This window comes from Buteo buteo, chromosome 20, assembly GCF_964188355.1.
Source record: "Buteo buteo chromosome 20, bButBut1.hap1.1, whole genome shotgun sequence".
NCBI lineage: Eukaryota > Metazoa > Chordata > Aves > Accipitriformes > Accipitridae > Buteo > Buteo buteo.
Genome location: NC_134190.1, coordinates 5683991 through 5700804, shown reverse-complemented (window position 1 = coordinate 5700804; position 16814 = coordinate 5683991). Strand labels below are relative to the sequence as shown.

The 16814-nt window shown below is 41.4% G+C and overlaps 1 long non-coding RNA gene across 1 annotated transcript in view; it reads left to right on the top strand.

The window, feature by feature from the left end:
- Positions 1 to 16814, top strand: part of LOC142042374 (uncharacterized) — a 269885-nt gene that overhangs the window by 158443 nt on the left and 94628 nt on the right. Inside the window, exon 5 of the long non-coding RNA XR_012653734.1 lies at positions 2996 to 3065. This is a non-coding gene — a long non-coding RNA (uncharacterized LOC142042374). The remainder of the gene's footprint in view (positions 1 to 2995; positions 3066 to 16814) is intronic.

Below are 16814 nucleotides of genomic sequence, written 5' to 3'. Positions count from 1 at the left end.
GTATAGGACAGACCCGCTTGTCCTTGCTGTATAATTTGACTTGGGTTGCAGCAACTGAATCAGATTTTTGAGGGCATGGAGGAAGACATCTTCCAATAACATTTTCACAGTCTGTAAGAGACCTTTTGCAGAACTGGGAACAGATTCTGGGTCACTTCTGAAAAACAGATCAGTGTTGGACTGTAACGAGCAGCCTGTTTGGTTACAGCTGCCGAACACAACATGTGTGCTGCCCTGCACATGGTAAGCCTATATCCAGCTGTATTTCTCATGGAAATACCATGGATATTAGAATGGAAGCAGAAACCCCTTTATTTTTGTAGTACAGTAATTCTGAAAGGATTTTTTCCACTATAGCAGCTCTGTCTCCATGCCTGCCCGTTAGGAAAGTTTAACACAGTTTGGAACTGTTTTCACTTGTAGTCAAGAGAGGTAACCCTGTGTAAGGATGGCCATTTATTGGAAGGCTAAGTAAGATGCCAGATAGTCTAAGTAAGATGCCAGATAGTCTGCATGTATGATTTTGTCAGGTTTAGACACTGGGGAAAGGATCAAACTGTGGAAGAAGTTGTCATAATAGAAACTGTATAAATACATATGACTAGTACGCAGAGATTTAAAATTATTTTTAAATGAGGTCAGATGTATTTGAGTGAATGACATCTGACAGGCAAAGATTTTAAACCTGGTCCTCATTGCTTTAAATGCACACAGTCCCAAGCCTTTCTTCATCTCTGATGGCATGCTCTCTTGGCACACTCTTGGCTCTGTGGTGAGGAGGGTCCCTGCAGTATGCTTCCCTTCAGCCATCTACTGTTGCTTTCTGGTCTGCCCCTTCTGAGCTTCTGGGACCTCTCCCACTTGGATTGAGGTGTGAAACGAGCATGTGGTGTTATTTCTCCTTCCTTTCGCCACACCAACTCACCTAGCCAAGGAAGACGAGAGACATAAACCAAGAATTCTTAGTGGCGTACTAGTGGTGGAGACAGCAAATCATAGAATCGATTAGGTTGGAAAAGACCCTTAAGATCAAGTCCAACCGTTAACCTAACACTGTCAAGTCCACCACCAAACCATGTCCCTAAGTGCCACGTCTACTTGTCTTTTAAATACCCCCAGGGATGGTGACTCAACCACTTCCCTGGGCAGCCTGTTCCAGTGCTTGATGACCCTTTCCGTGAAGAAATTTTTCCTATATATCCAATCTAAACCTTCCCTGGTGCAACTTGAAGCTGTTTCCTCTTGTCCTATTACTTGTTACTTGGGAGAAGAGACTGATACCCACCCACATTGCTACAACCTCCTTTCAGGCAGTTGTAGAGAGCGATAAGGTCTCCCCTGAACTTCCTTTTCTCCAGGCTAAACAACCCTGGTTCCCTCAGCCACTGCTCATAAGACATGTGCCCCAGGCCCTTCACCAGCTTTGTTGTCCTTCTCTGGACACGCTCCAGCACCTCCATGTCTTTCCTGTAGTGAGGGGCCCAAAACTGAACACAGGACTCGAGGTGCGGCCTCACCAGTGCCCAGTACAGGGGGACAATCCCTTCCTTGCTCCTGCTGGCCACACTATTTCTGATAGAGGCCAGGATGCCGTTGGCCTTCTTGGCCACCTGGGCACACTGCTGGCTCATATTCAGCCGGCTGTCGACCAGCACCCCCAGGTCCTTTTCTGCCAGGCAGCTTTCCAGCCACTCTTCCCCAAGCCTGTAGCGTTGCATGGGGTTGGTGTGACCCAAGTGCAGGATCTGGCACTTGGGCTTGTTGAACCTCATACAATTTGCCTCGGCCCATCAATCCAGCCTGTCCAGATCCCTCTGTAGAGCCTTCCTACCCTCCAGCAGACCAACACTCCCGCCCAACTTGGTGTTGTCTGCAAACTTGCTGAGGGCGCACTCGATCCCCTCATCCAGATCATTGATAAAGATATTAAACAGAACCGGCCCCAATACTGAGCCCTGGGGAACACCACTTGTGACCACGCACCAACTGGATTTAACTCCATTCACCACAACTCTTTGGGCTTGGCCATCCAGCCAGTTTTTTACCAGTGAAGAGTAGGCCTGTCCAAGCCATGAGCAGCCAGTTTCTCCAGGAGAATGCTGTGGGAAATGGCGTCAAAGGCTTTACTAAAGTCCCAGTAGACAACACCCACAGCCTTTCCCTCATCCACTAAGAGGGTCACCTTGTCATAGAAGGAGATCAGGTTGGTCAAGCAGGACCTGCCTTTCACAAACCCACGCTGACTGGGCCTGATCACCTGGTTGTCCTGTACATGCCGTGTGATGGCACTCAAGATGACCTGCTCCATGACCTTCCCCAGCACCGAGGTCAGACTGACAGGCCTGTAGTTCCCCAGATCCTCCTTCCAGCCCTTCTTGTATTTGGGCATCACATTTGCTATCTTCCAGTCAACTGGGACCTCCCTGGTTAGCCAGGACTGCTGAGAAATGATGGAAAGGGACTTGGTGAGCACTCCCACCAGCTCCCTCAGTACCCTTGGGTGGATCCCATCTGGCCCTATAGACTCATGTGTGTCTAAGTGGTGTAGCAGGTCACTAACCATTTCCCCTTGGATTATGGTGGCTTCATTCTGCTCCCTGTCCCTGTCTTCCAGCTGAGGGGCTGGGTACCCGGAGAACAACTGGCCTTACTATTAAAGACTGAGGCAAAGAAGGCATTAAGTGCTTCAGCCTTTTCCTCATCCTTTGTCACTGTTTCCCCCCACATCCATTAAAGGATGGATGTTTTCTGAAATGTGGGTTCTCTGAAAGCAGCATGGCACAAATCCTTATTGTGCTTCAGTGCCTCTGCTGTTGTATCTGAGTCTTTGCCGTTAACCTTCTTTTACACCTCTGCATATAACTGTTTTTTCTGAAAATTCCTTTTCTTTCACTGTCAACATTTTTGTCTCATCACATCTTAATGTGTAATGTAGTTTAAAAGCAAAATGTTTTCAGGTGATCAGGGGATCATGATTGTACTCCTCATTTTCTAGGGCCCTGCCCTGAGACCCGTGGGTATGATCCGTGTGTGCTACTGAGGCTGACTCGAACGGTGTGACAAATGTAAGTATTTTGAAGAAACTTGGCCCTGCAAGCCTCCATGTATGCACTTGGAATTAACAGATGCTTTAGTATCCCTGTGTCACGCCCCCCCTTCTCTAATGTGCACACAATGATGATATTCACTTCAATGCACAAAGATGATGTGAAAATGAATCACTTAATGTTTGTAATGCATTCAGATGTTGTTGTGATGAGCACTGTAGGAAAACCCACAAGCAAATGAATAATTCATTGTTCAAATCAGGCTCTGAATAGTACACAGTAAACAAGACATGGGACTTCACACTGAATAGTAAGAGTAAGGCCAAATAATTAATGATCACTTGTTCAATTATCACTGTCCATTCAGAGTATTGAAAGGGAATGGGATCCTGTGGAAAGAGTGTGGTCATGTCCTGAGGGATGGTATGTTAGTGTATGATTGGAAAGGATAATAAAGATGAAATAGTTTCTTTTCTTCTTTCATTTTTTTCTTTCATTTTTCTTTCATTTTTTTTCTTTCTCCCAGTGACCTTCAGTATTAGTTACGATGTGTGTTTTGGAACAAAGATGAAGTGTGTTAGGCTTTCCAAATTGCTTGATTTTTAACTCTGTAGGTCTCTTCTTACAGTGGTGTGATAGTATTTGGGAATCCTAATCTCTTCTTTAATTCTGTTTTCATAGTTTCCTGCCACCCAGTGAATGCTTTTGGTTGTTGGTGCTTAAGCATCAAATGAAGGGTGTAACATCCTCTCTGATCACTGTGGAACAGTCTCTGGATATAGTTTTTTAGTTTGGATTTTATCTCTTGCTATGAAATGATCTTAAGAGAAGCTAATGGAAGAGGAAAGTTAAATGATCCCCTGCGTACTGGCTGCTAGATAAGAGTTTGGTTTTGATGGAATCACACGTACTGGAATAGCTTGTTACTGCGTTCAATCTTGTGACCTTCCTTTGGATGATAGCTCTGAATGTTTACATTTTGAGGGTGAAAAAGAAAACCGAGGGAGATATTTGAAGCTACGCTACACAAAAATATGTCAATAATTCAGGCTGACTGATAGCTCCTCTAGTAACCAAAGTCACCTGCAATTTTTTATAGTCCTAGAGCATAAGCCATCCGTAACATATAATCAGTTCCACTCTGCAGATGGAACTGATGGTTTTTTTCCCAGGCATCCCCTCCCTTCTCCCCTTAGCTGAATCTTTAAAAATCAATTCACGTAATTTGATCAATTTAAAATACTGAATACACTGAGGTAATTATACCAAACTTCTTGCATTTCACTGCTTCCAGTAACAATAAAGCTATTGACGGTGCAGCATTAAAGATAAACCAGCATTTCCATGAAAACAGTTGGTTTATATTTGCCATTTTTTAAACCTTTTAACTGTTTTTGAAGCAGCTTTTGCAGAATTGTGATTTATAGTTTAAAACTGAGGGCTTAATCTTTTTCTCTTGAAGTGAACAGTCTTCAGGCCATTTATCAGTCCCTGAAGATGAATTTTGTATTTAAAAACCACCAAGGTGCTGAGCTGTTGGTTTAATTTAGCAAAAGTGTGTGTCAGCTCAGCTTTCTGTTTATTTCCAGTAAGAATCTTGTTCCAGATTTTGAATGTACGTGTTTAACAGGAGGTGGTTAGTACTTACAGTGGTGATGAGTCCAAAATGTGATTTGGGTGGTCGCTGACATCCACTGGGTGCTTCCATAAAGCTGTTCATGATGACCAGTATCGAGACACTTAGGGAGAACTCTGTAATTGGGAGAAAGTCTCTTAGGGTCTAGTTTTTCCGAAATACTGAAGTCTAACCATGCCATAATGTCTTTGGACCATGCATAACACTTTTGGGGGCAGACTGAGTTTTATAGCTTTTTCTTGAGACTACTACCCCTTATGAATTTATTGGCATGCTCAATGAAGTTTGTAAATATATTCTAATTATTTCTGTTTTAAGGTATCCTTTCTATTTAGATAAGTATTAATGTGAGCTGCATGCCTATTTAAAACAATCTGGAATGATCATGTATTCAGGTGTAGTTGTGCTTTAAGAATGTTGTGTATTTGTGTGAAATTCATGAATCGGGAATCACTGTTGTAGAAGACCTCGCAAAAGACACAAAAGCAGATTGTTTTTCTTTTGTGGCTCCTGTCCCCATGCTCTTCCCCTGTTTGGCAAGACCATTAAGCACAAACACGTCCAAGAGACGGCCACAGCCCATGGTGATATGATACCGCTACTAAGTATGATAAATAGTAGTTATGGCACACCCATGTTTAAAAACAAAACCAACTCATGTTTGAAAAGCAATTCTGTATTTGACACTTTCAGAACAACTTAACAAAACACTGGTACTTCAGGATATGAGGGCAAATTTTGATGAAAAGCCCTGCAGAACAGCTGAGTGGATCCAATATAAAAGGATAAACCTGCATTTTAGGATTGTGGAGCAATATGAACCTTAAGGACATTAGCAAGCTGAGAAATGTAATGAAAGGAGGAGACTTTCCTTCCTAGATTCCAAAGCTGGCAAAGAACAGTAAACGCACCTTTAATTTTTTTTACTTTAGAGTATATAATCCTTTCTATTCTATATCAAATAGAAAACTTGCAAATGATGAACTCATCTTTTGCAAAGATGGGCCAAATTATTAGACCTGAAGGTTGATACATCCAGGGAGTTCTAAGTGTACTTTCACTGGCCTTCTACAAGAGATGAGTTTTGAATATTAACTGATACTTGCTTCTGTCTCTGTCAGCATTTTCTTAGGGCCCTGCATAATTTTTAATCTGAGTTCATAGTGGATCCAATACTTCATCAATCTCACAGCCAAAGGTGGATTTCAGAAGTTGGAGCCAAGAGTTTGGAGGTATTGGAAAGGACTGAACGATGAGATCTGAAACTCAGAGACAGACAGTAGTGAATTTAGGTGCCTGAAGTAGTGCGGGCACCTTTATCTTCTGATGCTAGTCAGGACCTGAGTTAGAAACTACCGACTTCATTCTTTGTGTTTTTTACCCAGGGATGTCAAAGCGTATTATAACTGATGAATTAACCTTGGCTGCAATGTGAAAGATGTATGTAAGCTACTATGTGCTTATTTTAGGCCTGTATGAACGGAAACATAGATCAACTTGGCTTGCACTGCATGCAGAAGTAGTGTCAGGAACAGAAACCAAAGGTTTCCTTTCTCCTCTTGCTTGGCTGACCCAAGAGTGTGAGAAAGCTCATTCACGCGCGCAGAATTCTGCTTGCTGTCAAAAGTACTTCTGTGCTCCGTCTTTAGCCTACTTCCCAAAGAAAACAAGACTTTTTTGCTTTTTTTTTTTTTTTTTTTCCCCTCCCTGCCTCCCCGGCCTCATCTCTTCACCCAATAACCTTTCATTGTCTTGGCCAATTACAGGAGGATGGGGCAGGGCTGGAAGTGGAAGCACTAAAAAAGTTATGAAATAGGGGACTGGCTAGAGGAGGAAGATAAATGACTCCTTTCTGAGAGATGTGTGAGCCTACTGGGTCTCTACTTTGGCCTGAGAGCTTGGCTGAACGGCTCGAGCCATGGCTCAGGACTTGCCATAGCAGGGGCTGCCCCTGTGTCCAGCCAGGAGTTAGCTGATGGGGAGGTGTGTGGGGAACAGTTTCGAAATGGTGTCACTGGGGTAAAGGGTGGCTGGGAATTATAATTGGCTATAAATTAGAATGAAACTTAGGTTTTATTGCTGGCACTGTTTACAGAAGAACTTGGAGCTATTCTTTCTGTCTGTAATAATACATTTAGCCTACTTGGGAATGTATTGTTACAATTTTCATCAGCTTGGCAATTAAAAAACCCCATTTTGTTTCCAACAAGAGTTGATAAAAGCAGAAACTTTTTTAAAATATTGAAGTCTAAGCCCCTTCAAGGGAGCATTTCTTTAAATAAATACATAACAGCATCACAAACTCTGAGAGGGTTGTGTTTTTTTTTTTTTTTAATCTTCTAAGTAAGTGTCCTTTGCAGTTATGTCTTTCATCTCATGGGAACTGCCTGCTCCTTGTTTTAATCCCAAAACATCATCAAAGTCAGTGGGAAAGCAGAAAAAAAAAAATATCTCCAAAATAAAAGCTCAGTGTATTATGATTGAGCTGGGCAAAATCCTATCCTGGTACTTTTACATTTTGTATAAGGAAAGATGGAATGTTAGAAGAAAAGAATTTTCAGGGTTGGAGATTTTAACTGCATTTGTATATGGTTCTAGAATTTTTGTTCTTTTCACCAAGGATCGCACGTGATTCGAGGAAAGTGCGGGGTGATGTCTAATTTTGCCCTCCATGGGAATACAACATTGTAGGTCTTTGGTATAGAAGGAAATCAGAAGTGCATATCAGAAATGTCTCCCTGGTCCGTTTGGAAAAGAAAAATCAAGACTCCTTGCACCCCCCAGGAAAATCTGCTAACTTGATGTTCTTTAGTCTGAGCGAGCTCTGAAGGTCATCAAAGTAATTTTTTTTTCAAAGCCTGTGGCCTTAGTATTCTTATAGGTAATAGCATCAGGCCCATCATCTCCTACTCCTCAATTTTCTTTTGGCTTCCTGCAATTTACATCCCCTTGTCCACTAATATTTTCTGAGTTCTTTTAAAATAAATCAAGTAACACTTCCTATGTTGGCTCTGGACTTAATAAAAATCAGACGTGCAGCATTTGGGACTCTTAAAATAACACGTTTTAATACAAAGATGTGAGATATCTTTTGAAATCTGTGGTGGATGTTTGTTTCCTGCTGGGCTTAATTTAGGAATCTAGTGCTAGCATTAAACCAAGGAGAAAAATGTTTGCTCTTTCATCTGTGTGCCACATCCCATCCAAAATCACAAACAGCTCCTTTAAATTTCTGATCTTTGTCCCCTGCTGGATGTGCATAATACACATGCCTGTCTGACACGAGACAGCCAGAGCCTTTAAAAAAAAAATAAAATTGCTAAGCCCTGCTTATGCTTCTTGTCTTAGGCCTCATAATTATCTGCAGTTTGAGAGAATGACAAGTGTCTGAATCTGTTTTGATTTAATAAAGATGCAGCTTTTTCTTTTTCTGAAGAAACCTTTCTTAACAAGTCAAAACTCCTGTTTTTATTGGTAAACAAAACACAGGTAAAAATGCTTGGGGAATAATTTCCTTCCCCATAGCAGGGGACTGTTTCGGTTATTTTCATACTGCCTTTGAATACAGAAGTAAGTATCACCTTAAATATGTCATCTTAAAATGAGAAAATTTACTAAGGTCAAACCCAAATGTGAATCTCAGTCTTTTAACACTTGGCCATGCAGCTCTCGTAAGCTGCACGGTATAACGTGCTGAAGGACTTCTGGTTTTGTGCAAGCTTGTATGAAACTATGTGGCTTCAGACGTTCTACTGCTTGGATCACATCAAACAGCTCGGATCAGAGTTTAAAGAAAGTTTCCACTTTTTGTTTGATAAAAGTCCATCTTTGAAAAATCGTCTTGGGCCCACTGTGCTATAATAGAGATTACACATGAAAAGCATATTTTAAAAGAATGTTATTAAATTGTAAAATGTAACACTGACAAGTTTGATGCTAGAATCAATATTAGTCCTGTAATCTCAGTTGGTACGTTGTATGTAGGCATTATGATACAGATTTTAGTTATATGCTTGCATCTTTTTTTTTCTCTGTAGTTTCTCTGCCTCATTTACATAAACATCCCTTCTCACCTCTCCCTCTCCTCAAACAGAAAGCACTCTTTAAACTGAAAAGTTATTTGATGTTTTGTTTTCTCTTTATGCAGCATATGAGCAACTTGCTCTAACCGTATGCTGTTCCAGCCCTGATATGAGGGCAAAATAATTAAATTTTTCCTGCAATTCTCTGTGGTACTTCACCAATTGAGGAGCAGAGAGATCCTGTATAACCTAACAGCAGCTTTTTAGTTGCAATTGCAAGGAAAGCCCTGTCGGCATAAACTTAGAGAATCTATGTCTTGAAATTTAAGTTATTTTTACAAGGTGTGTGTGCACAGCTTTTTATTTTCTACCAGGTAGAGAGATCTGGGAAAATTCTGAGTTTAAAGAAAAAAAAAAAAAAGGAAAGAAAAAGCAGGCATGTTCACAGCTGACAGACTTTTCATTGACATGTTGCCAGTTCCTGATCCAAAGCAAGTATGTCCTAAAGCTTCCCAAAGGAAAGGCCACCAGGATTTTATAATGTGTATTCCTCAATTCATTTGTTTGTGAAAACTAAAGTTTATGTTTATAGGAAAGGAAAATTTCAGCCCAAACAGTTTAATTTTGTTGGAGACTGGGTCTTTGCAACTAAAAATATCTGACCCACTTGGTAATTGGGGACGCTGTTTAGATAAAAGTATTGGTTTTGTACAAGGCTGAGAAAGTATGTTAAAACTTTGATTTTCTTCAAAATGGCATGTTGTTAGCGTGTTCAAAATGTTCTGCATGTAGTAGACAATAATCAGCTGTGCTGTCCTTTTAAGAGCACGCTGGCCACAAACATCAGGCGGGAGGGGGTAGAAGGAATGAGGCTGTGCCGTGTAAACCTGTTCTGGGTTGTGCTGGGTCCTGAGCTCTTCATCCTGGTGGGAGGATTTACAGATATGCCTTGGGTCTGACCAGCCTTCTGTATTTCGGATTCCTGTGTGTGCCTTATATAATCATGCTTTTCTTTGTTTCTGTTTCTGAACACCATAAAAAAACCCTAGAAATTACTCTGAAGCAGTGTGAGAGTTCATTTTTAAAATAAGATTGTTTACTCAGTGGCCTTCAAAGCTCGCCTCGTCAATAGGGATTTCAGGGTTTTTCAGAGCACTTTTCAAAGACCCTAAACTTTGGCTAACACTTAAGATCAAAAGAAGAAATCAAGCAGTATTTCTTTGGAGAAGATATTTCACTTTCTCGAGCTTTATCTGTCTTCCAAAGCCTTGGTATCAACCTAAAGCAAAGTGACAAAGCTTGAAAGGAGCGGATACAGCTCAGCCTCTGTTAGAAGGGACTGCTCCCAAGCATCTCCCCACCTGTAGTCTTAATAAAAAGTTGTTTTAACCATAGTACACTTCAGAAAATCCACTCACTTGGCCTCCTTTCTTTTTCCCCCATACTGGGCACATGTCATTACATGACTGAGAGGCGAGAGTATTTCCCATCTGCAAGAGGGAGGGTTGTCTTCTTGCAATCTCTTTGGTAAATTAAAAGAAAATGATAGAGCAGAGAGTTCAGTTGTGAGCACATGAGAAGATATAGGAGAAGAAACTCAGTGATTATCTCAGTGATGTGATATTGTATCCATCAAACCATTTTGCTGATCTCATTTTAGTATACTGTGTTCATCGCTTATGCGAAGTTGTGATTTCTTACAATGATACTAAATCCCATGTAGGCAATATTCTACTCATTCGGCAGTTCAAGTGGAAAGGTAACTGTCATGAAAGGGCTATGCAAGAACGAGCTGTCTGTCTTAACATGGCAGTAAGCTGTTACAAGGTTAAATTGTCCTGATGATGAGTTGTCATTAGTATATTAACTCCAATAGGGTCTGTATTTGATCAGCTACATCATCACTGGTACAATAATGCCTGAAAATGGTGCCAATGTGGCACACAGCACAGCTCAAAACAAGCAAAAAACCTGTTTATTTACAAAAACTACAAACTATTTTATGATAAAACAAACAACTGAACCCCCCATAATTTCTGTTAGTGTCTTTTTGATGTATTTGTTTGATAAAAGCACTCCTTTTGATTGTTTTTATGGGAAAATAAACCAGAAAGCAAAATTCTAGGCTGGGGGTAAAACTTTCAGAAATGACAAACTGATTAAAGACTTCTAGGGCCAATGTTTTATAAAAAGTTTTGTCACTGAAGGCTGCTTCACTGTCTTCCAGTGAGACAAATGCTTCTGAACTTGGTTCTGAAGGAGGGTCTTAAAAGCTGAAATGTTTTGGGAATTTTTAACGTGCTACCTTCAATCTTTATGTGCAGTAATGGAGCCAAATTTTAGGCAATAGGAACAAAGGAATGGAGTCCTAGCTGTGTGCACTCCTACTTTTAGTTTAGTTGGAGACCAGGAAACATGAATCCAAAGTGTGGGGAAAGCATAAAGCTTGTATTAAACACACAAAGCCAATACAGACATTTTCACATAGAACAGTCTTATCTTTGCTTTTTTCTTTTATCTTGAGAATTATCACAGTACGTAATATGAATTATGTATGGGATTATCATGTAGTTTATCTTCAGTGTCACATGTGTAGTTGAAAACGTGGGTGTCTGCATGGCTCTAGTGGTTATTTTTACTGTAGTATTTTCTACGCTTAGAATGGGAAATACGCAGGCAAATTTAGCTCCTGTAAGTGAAAAATATTTAGTTTTTAATGAGTGCTGTCTAGAATTCTGTTCATACCTGATATTTCTGGTTTTATCATACATTTTCTTAATCTAAAAAACCCGCCACCATGAATTCTTAGCTTCAGTTTCTCAAATGGTTGTATTTTTGTCCTAGTAAGTTAATTCTTTTCTTGTGCACTAGAAGTTGTTATGACATATCTCCTTTGTTCCAGGACTTCTCTGCTCATCGCTTTGATGTGTCTTACAAAAGTCGAAAGAGAGATGAGGACATACTTGACTCTGATATAATGATGTGTACAGCTAACTATAACCAAAACGAAACTGGGAACGGTTATGCTTCTGTATTTTACTGTGGTGTTTGCGTAACACTTTGGGGTACTGTGCTAACATTTCAGATATTTCAGTTTCTCCTCATCACCGATATCCTTAAAATTGTTTCTGTAGACAGCAGGCCAGCAAACAGGAGATGCAGCAAAGCTTTTTATGTAATCTATATAGCAGTGATCTTCTGGATTAGGTCTCTAAAGAAAAGGTATTTGGCTTTCAGCTCTGTACTTGCTTTAAATGAGCAAGTACAGCTCATGTTCATCTTTTGTCTATAATGAAATAGTCAATTCAAGTTTTACAGTTCATGTGCACAAACTGTCCATGTATGTCTCTCTGATATTTCATGGCTGGCTGGGCATAGGTTTGTGTTTGGTTGCTACCCAGATTGATAGAAATAAGGGAAGAGGCCCATAGTTAAGTATTGGCACTTCTGCAGCAGGGCAAAATAAATAATCCTGAATTGTACTATGCCGGAGGTTTCTGACTAAGCCCCACAGGACCAATGCGTGTTTTGAGATAATATATTTTATATTTTACCTACGAATGTGTGTAAATGTCTATAACTTATAAATGGCTTTTCATCTGGACAAAGTCCCACATAGTCAAAGAAAATCACCTGTAACTTGCATAAATTGGTAACTTATTTCTTTCCCACCCACCCCAGGTAAAAAGATAGTGCCTCTGAAATGGTTGTTGAGGAAGGATATGCAACTTCTACTCTGGTGTGCTAAAGGAGAAAAGGGTGGGAATCGGAAATGACTCTGCTTATCTAGGATAATTGAGTGCAATCCTCTTAACTACCCCTTAACTTGATTCAGCCGCTCCCATTCTTTTCTACATTAATGTCCTCTCATATTGGCCTTCAAGCAGTAGAAAAAACATATGTTCAACGAAACATTAAGTTATTAATTAATAACTGTATCTTTTTGCTTTTGACATGTTTTTGTCGACTAGATTTTTTCCAGATTTTTTTTTAAATATCTATCGCTAAATATAATTTGCATTAAAATTTTTGAGAAATCCAAATTCATGGCTAAATTTGTGATATTCCATGCTAAAAATTCCAGATGCTTTGGGTAGAATGTGCTACTAGATGTAGCAGTGTCTATGCTGGGTTTGGTGTGTGCTTTCTAGGATGTGACATTGGAAAACAAACAGAAGGCATCTTGAGGTGTGCAGAATTACTGTTGTGACCAAAGAAATTAAATCTGTAGATTTTGGGGCAACTTTTAGTCCTGTGTGTTGTTTGTCTGGTGCTCTCAAGCGTTTGCTTTGAAAATACAGAGGTTGCATATTTTGACTGAAAATTTTATGGGTTTCAGCTTAAATATGGTTTAATAGATGTTTGTTTTTCATTGCTGTAAGTCTACCTTGTCTTGATTTCCAAAGCGTCATTCATTCTTTGTGTTCTTTTTGCCTTTTCAGTGGAAAAATAGATTAAAAAAAAAGAAAAAAAAGAGAAAAGGTTGATTGCCACAAGAACACAAACAAAAAAAAGCTGAGGCATTTTTTGACCTACCTGTGTAAATAGTATTTGAAAAAGTACCATATAAATATAAAGTGAGTGAAGCTGGCTGCAACATATTTTTCAATGGATATGAGAAAGTCTTTAGGTTCAGTGTCATTAAACAGTTTCCTTAAATGGGGATGTGGTTTGGAATGGTTGTTTATAAATATGCAGATGTACTTAAGCCCAATAACTGTCAAACATTTGCATGTTAATGAAGTGTTACTGCACTAAGCAGTGGATAGCCAGCCGGAACTGTGGAGATAGGATTTATCCTGAGGATCTCAAGGAAAGTGCCATGCAATGTAAACAGAAGGTACAGCTCCTGTTGACTGGCAGGGATGTCGTTCACTGTCGACACTTATTTTCTTGTATTCTATCAGATGCACAGTAAAACTAAGTTCCTGCTGTCTCCAACCTTTCTGGTTTTTTGCCAAAATAAATCAATTTCGAGGACAGAAATGAATACCCTTCTTTCTCAGATAGACAGCAGAACTCATAAGGGAATAATTACAAGTCTAATTCAGCTCTTTTAATGACATCAGCCAAATGATTCTTGGATTCAAAGTCCCGGATGAGTTCCTAAGCTTTTTAACTCTAAGCTTCTAGGCTGAAATAGTATGACTTTTAAATTTTGTTTCATTGGAAGATCAAAGAAATTACTGCAGTATTAATTAACTGTGTGTATTTCTGTTTGCATTGCCTGCTGAAGGAAATCTGTGTATTTAATAGCATCCATTTGCTGGGTGAGATAAGGAAAGGGAAGAAGGCTGGTATGTTGGGCCTATAGGAGGAATTGTCTGCAGGGCTGACAAAAGCTTCTAGAAGTTGGTCATCCATGTATGTATTCTCTAGCAGATTTTTCTGTCAAATCTAATCTGATAATCCTGATGTGACCTTCCCTAATGGGCTGGATTCCAGATGGATTACTTGGTGTCACTGTTTTATCTCGTGCTGATTTTGAGCACGTGAGATTTTTTTATTTTGTACAAAAATGACAAATCTATAGTCAGGAATGTGGAGGGAACGGCATGTTTCTACATTGTTTTCTTTTTGGTAATGTAATAGCATCCATAGCTTCCCTTTGTGCAAGCAGACAATGAAGGAGAGCTGGTGCCCCGTTTGTATGATTAAAAGCTGCACGCCTGCGGTCAGGGCAGGCCAGCCATTCCTTCTACCTGTTCTTCACTATCAAATAGAAAACATGTAAAGGGTAAATATAGCAGGCACCCAGGACCAGTTTAGTTCTTGCCTTAATCCTTTATCTGTATTGAGGCTGCAAGTTTTGAATAGTTTGCTCTTTCAGTTATTTGTCCAACAGAAACATTGATTTTGTCCTTGAAAAGTCCTGGTTAATAAGGACTGCAAGTGACAGATGTGTTTTGAAACTATATCTGGGAAAGGCAGGGAGAGGAAATGGATATTGAATGTAAGAAGTAAGTGGATATCATGTGCTCTGAGTGGAATGTACCTATCCTTCACTTAAGACAAGTGCACGTGAGGAAAAACTGCAGGAGTCTGCAGCACATAAAATGCACAGGTCTGGTGCAGCTTCTCCAGGCTGAAGTTACAGCAGATGGGTTCATTGCAACAAAAGGCATGGTTGCAGGACATATGGATATATTTCATTTAGCAAGCACGGGTTCTCGTAGCAATACAGATGCATCGGCATGGGTTTTGGTGGTGCTGGTAAACCAGGCGTGCAGGGTTTCCAGGACCCTTGGGCTGTAAGGAAGGCTGCTGCGCCAGATCTCTGCCACGTGCCATTATTTGCTTTGTTATTTAATTGCTAATCCATTCAGAGGCGTGAATGTTGCAGAGTGTTTCTACACCTTAAGGTACCGTCTGCACCTGCGTACACAGGTGCTTCTGAAGGGGTGCCCTGACGGAAGGGAACCGAGTGGATGCTGAATTCTCGCTATGAGAAGGGATAACCAGTGCAATGACAAATTCTGGGCTTGTAGGCTGCTGCCGCCTTGGAAATTTAAGGCAAAGGAGAATGGCTTGATAAATCAGGGTGCCGCTAGTCCAGCTTTCTGCTGAAGGTAGGGACAACTATGGGATCAGGCCAGTTTGCTCAGGGCTTTATGCAGTTGGGTCTTGAACACCTGCAAGGATGGAGATGACACCAGATCTCTGGGCCCATGTTACGCTGCTTCCCTGCCCTCATGGGAAAACAGTTTCTCCATAGAGCCGGTCTGAAAACCTCTCCTTTCAACTTGTGCTCCTTGTCTCTTGTCCTCCGACTGCGCACTGCTATGAAGATCTTGGCTTGTAACCACCTTGTAGGCGCTGGGCGGCTGCTGTTACAGCCCTGAAGCTGTCTCCTCTCCAGGCTGAACAACTTCTCTTCACAGGGCAAGTGCTCCAGGCCCTGACCATCTCGGTGGCCCTCTGCTGCTGTCCTCCTGGTAACGTCTGTCTTGCTTTGGGGGACCCAAAACTGGGCACGGTATGTGAGTTAATAAGTAGAAGGGGGGTAATGGCTACCTTTGAGCTTCTGGCTGTGCTCCTGCTCGTACAGCATGATTTACCCTTGGTTGGTCCATGCTGACTGTTCCCAACCAGCTTCTCCACGTGCTCAGAGATGTGCTTCAAGAGGACGCCCTTCGTGTGCTTCCCACAAAGCGAAGTGAGGCTGACCAGCTGGCGATTCCCTGCATTGCCCTCTTGGCCTTTTCTGGAGGTGGGTGCAATGCTTGCCTTTCTCCAGACGTCTCTGCTGGTCTTTATGACTTTCTCCAAAGAGAAGAGAGAGCGGGTGCACTACGACAGCGACCACTTCTCTCGGCATCCACGGATGCAGCCCATCTCCAAAATCCTCCCAGCAGCTGAGTTGCTCCTGCGCCAAAGTGATGACGGCTTCTGCTACCCTGAGGTAGAGCAGAACTGAAGTGCTTGTTTGCCTGCTGTCAGAAAACATCCTTGGTTTCCTTTTCATTTCCTTTTCCTTGCTGTGCTGTAGGGGAAGGGAACCTCTGTGCCGATCATGTACTAAGATGGTACTTCTCGGTGCGGTTTGCTCAGAAATAGGAGAGAGGAGTTGCGCGAAGCAGCTGCCGCACGCTGGGGAGAGCGCGCCCTGATATTTTGCTGAGGAGGAGAAAAGTTAGAGGAAAGCGTACCCCTTTCTACTAGTTCTTTTTTTAATGCAAAGGTATTGTTTGTTATTTAAAAAAGTGGTAGATCTCTGCCTGCCTGTTGAAGGCAGCGTGCCGGTACGCTGGCTCTGGGTCAGGAGCCGGGCTCCAGGGAGAGCAGGCTATGCTTGCCTGCCAGCGGCCTCTGTGATCCTGTTTCTGCGGGAACAAGTGTTGGATCAGCAAATGGGATGTATGTGAGAATAATAACATGGAAATATTGATTTACTAGATACCCGAGCTACTTCTGCGGTTGCAAGCTGTCTGCCTTCAGCTGCATACCTTGCTTTGCACCCAAGACATAGCTCTCCTCCTCCGCCGCCTTCTGCTTTTTGTTTGCAGGGGATTAAGGAGTGCTTTAACGCCTGGCATGTGAGGGCGCGTACCCGTGGAGATGCTGTTCAACCAGAGCTTGGTCCAACCTCTTCCTTCCTCTACTGCTGGT